This window comes from Thunnus albacares, chromosome 10, assembly GCF_914725855.1.
Source record: "Thunnus albacares chromosome 10, fThuAlb1.1, whole genome shotgun sequence".
NCBI classification, from domain to species: Eukaryota; Metazoa; Chordata; class Actinopteri; order Scombriformes; family Scombridae; genus Thunnus; species Thunnus albacares.
Window position 1 is genome coordinate 11,244,716 of NC_058115.1, and position 4,534 is coordinate 11,249,249.

Sequence of the window (4,534 nt, forward strand, 5' to 3'; positions counted from 1 at the left end):
AAACATGTTGCTGTTTTATATAACCTTGACTTGAGATGGACTGTGTTATGGATATTGATCGTATGGCCTGTATGCTCCTCTTCTTTTACTCTGTGCCTTGTGTAGCTTTTATGTATTGTATGTGTTTTATCATGTGAAATTGTTTTATGTGATACTGCTTATGCTGCCGTCTTGACCAGGACTCCCTGGAAGAAGAGATCTGGTATCTCAACGGCACCTTCCTGGCTAAAAAAAGGACAAAAATAAATAAATACATACATAAATAAATAAATCCCTCACTCTTCCTCTCATTTCTCAACCTAGTATCTCTCTTTCTTTCCCTACATCTTTGTCAAAGCTCATTGACCACTTTGTGAAAATTGGTCATTATTTTTGCTTTGCTTTGCCATCCATTTCCCTTACTGTTCTTCTCTGTCCTCAACCTGTATTCCACCTTATATCTCTTTAGAGCTCAGCGTGTGACTTGCATCTGTGTCGAACAAAGATGAAATGAAGATGAACAGCATCTTGGCTCATCCGTGTAAAAGGCAGCTGGCTAAATACCCCCTCCGGGCACCTCTGCTTGGTCAGACCATATAAAACTAGCCTAATGACAGTTCTGGAGTCAGCTCAAGCATCAACATCAGTCTTACAGCTAATGGGATGTGACTGGCCAGAATGTAGCCTAATTTTCACCACCAACCATACAGCACCCTCAGTGTGAGCCTCTTTAAAGCACCTACATCGACTGACTTCACTCCTCTGCTGCTGAAATGTGCCCCATGATCTGTTGATGTATGATATCATAGTGGAATATGTGTGTAAACATCCGTATATCTGCACGTGTATGTGTGCAGAAGAGCAAGAGAACTTGCAACATGAAGACTGCACTTGGCAGCAGCTCCTTACATGCCATTCAAACAAAAGTGTTTTGACAGCAGACATGAAGATTCGGCAAGACTTTGGTTTCTCTGACTGTCTGTTGTCACTTGAGGTTTTTAAACACAGTTTCAGCTCCCAGAATGGTGGGAATCTATCCCAGGCTCGAATACAGAAGCCTTTTGACCAGGTCTTACTTTTTAAGGACTTCTCCTGTCATAGCGCTGTAAAATAGTTTGGAGTAGAAGAAGTTAAGAGGGAGTTCAACACCTCAGAATAGCTCTACAGAACCGAGGCCAGACTTTTCTTCAATCCCCATATAATCAAGTGATAAAATCAAGTGATAAATCAAGTGATAAAAGTGAGAGGGGAATATTGGAGGAGTTTAAACTGGTAGAAATTTAAAGTGTAGCATTCTTGCTTACATGAAGCTTTAGAAATGTTTTGCTATCATTCCCATATGTCAAAGGAGTATTGGACAGTCTTCAATATACTGCTTTCTAAACGAGACATATTTATGATCTTCTTCTTAAAGGAGTGGCTCGATATGTTGGGAAGAAAGCTTTTTCACTTCCATGATGAGAGTTGGATGAGACGATCAATACCACTCTCATATCTGTACGCTAAATATAAAACTACAGTCATGCTAGCTTAGCTTAGCATAAACCTTCAGACTTAGACTAAAAACAGGGACAAATAGCTAGCCTAGCTATGTCCAAAGGTAACAAAATGCCCCTCCCCGCCACCACCTCCAAGGTGACGTTCAGACTGACATTAGCTCTGTGTGAGAAAAAACAGCCCTCTCATTTATTTGATTGGAGTCAACTTTTGCTGCAAAGTGCTGCATTGGCCAATCACATACAGTACCCGTCAAAAGTTTGGACACACTGTCTCATTGGTGTGCCCAAACTTTTGACTTGTACTGTTCATGCAAGCCCACATTCCTGGTAGATTACTTTGAATGCCATGTTTCTTCTGTTTACCTTGCAACCGTCGACATGAAAGATCTGTGCTAACTTTCCAGAGTTGTGAACTCCTGTCTGTGAGTATTACAAAGCACTGTGGAGTGTCTGATATGTCTTTAAAAGCATAAATCTGTAACTCCAATTGGACTTCCTGGATTGTATTTCATTGTCTCACTGGTACCTTAAATCACTCAACCCCACCGACACAGGCCCTTGTGTTGTTGTAATGCAGGGCTGTTTTCAGTTGGAATGCAGCCTAAAGCTCACTGCTTAGTATGTTGCATCTTGTTGGTTCAATCTGTAAGGAGAAAAAGTGTAAAAACATCAAGTTGTGGTTTTACGGTGGGTTATGTGACTGAATATAACTGGCCAGGAGCAGTGACTTTTTAAAGTCTTCACTGGTTGCCTGGCATCCTCACACTGACTGTGTTTACATGCATCTTAATATCTTGTTTATGATAAGGGTTTTGTGAGTATCCTGGTTATGTTTTGCACATGTAAACACTTTATCCTCGTTTCAGAAACCTGGATATGCTACCTGGAATACCCCAATAGAAACCAGGATACTGTTGCATGTAAACACCTTATGCAGGTTTCTGAACATTCCTCATTGGTACAGAACATAGTGGCTTAGATGTTGAGGAATTAAGACACAACTGGAGACAGATGATCAAAAACCTGGATACTGTTAGAATCATGTAAACACCATATCCAGAATATGATCAAAACCAGGATAAGATTCAAAACCAGGTTACTCATGTGCATGTAAACACCCTCAGTGAAAAGACTCCAGATAAATTACTACCCTCATCTAAGAAATACTCCATTTCTATGTTAAGCTAAGTTAGCTGGCTGCTGGCATCATATTTAGTGGACAAATAAGAGTGGTATCAGTCTTCTCAACCATAAAGCAAAATAACATGCTTCCCAAAATGTTAAACTATTGCTGTGACATCTTCAGGAACTTTTGATCTACATGCGTCCAAACTCAATCAGTGGAGCTAACTGTCCATCTGCTCTCGGTGTCCAGATTACCCCAACTGAAATGTTGAACAAAGAAAAGGCAACAGAAAGAGACAAAGGGTGCTGTCATTACTATCTGATGTGACCCGAGAGCTCAGATTCAGGTACGAAACTATGAATGGAGTGAGGTCATCTTGGACCACAGTGTGTAACAAGCAGAAAAGGAGTGAGTGCATTCAACGACTGTCCCCCCTCCGAACTTTAGTTGATCAATTAACTCCATTATGTTAATCTGGGATGCACTCCATGTTCTCTGTGGCTCTCAGTCCACCCAGAAACCCGGGGATGAGCCAAGACACAGAGGAAGGGGAGACAAGTTCATCTCCCGATGAACGGTGAATGAGGTCATCAAATGAGGAGCCCATGGCCATCCGTTCTCCTGTGAGGTCACCTCAGGGTCTGCCACGGCTTGGAAATACAGCAGATGTCCTAAGAGTGACCATGTTAATGTCTTTAAAGAAGACACGCACAAATGAGATTCATCAGACTATCCAGTTGATTTTTATTTGGGTTTTCATTTGCCAAAGTTTTAATGGGGCCCAGATTCTTTGTGCAAGATACCATTTAAACCTGATGCACTGGGGGGTAGAATCAAACACACACGCAGTCTTATGTGTAAATGTACACCCAAACATGGACAGCCACACAAAAGCTACAAAACAAAGACGGCATTCTTGGTTCCACCACATCCAGGTGAGTGATAACATCTGCAGCTTTTAAGAGCAAACAAAGCAACACGAAGGAGCTTTTGTTATGTGTGTCAGAGAGATTGTGACTGTGGTGAAAGAGGCATCCCATCGGTGATTCATGACAGTTTAGGGCCCAGGGTCCATTGCTTTGAGCTGACACACCACATCAAGACCACTTCAATGACCCAGAGAAGCAGCCGTGACTAAAAATAAAGAGGCAGAAAGGCCAAGAATAGACTCGGCATGAGAGGAAGGAGTGAATTACTGCCGCGATAAGCCATGATTCCTACACATGCACTTGGATCACGATGTGGCGGGGGCACGCAAATTGGTACCAGCTGTGTGGCCTTGGAGTATGCCGCTGCGGACAGAAGACAGGGTCCAACTATGTGGATTAATCATTTACTCATATAACACAGCCACGTTGGAAACCTCAGGCACTCACTGCATTTATCTCCATTCATGTGTGGTGGCACTCATGCCTGGCTTTCCGCTGGAGTGTGTGTGCGAGCATGTGTGCATGCGTGTGACATAAAAAACAATGCCAGCCTCAGTGCCCACCACCTAGTCCATTAAGGTTGCAGGGGGAGAATGCTCGTTCAGTGGATCAATCATCTCAGCACTCCGAGTCATGAGCAACATGATCGTTATAAGACACCCCCTTCTCCTCCTCCCCTTGTGCACCACCCCATCCCATTTCCCACTATAATGCTCTCTATTGATATTCCAAAGAGTCTTGGTGTCATTCTGTTTCCAAGTTTGGCTTTCAGAAACCATTTGGCCCACATTTTGGTTTCAGATGCATTCCAGAGATTTAGCACCCAGTTTTCTAGGAATAGCATATTCTGGGAACACTCCACTTTACAGTATTTCAGAGAACTATATTTCACTGGAATTTTTTTGATTTAGGAAAGTGTGATTTTGAAAGTCTAGCCAGTGAGAGGAGCAGCCAACAAATAAAGTTTATTGCCTTGAGAAACGCAGACCTTCAAGGAAAAG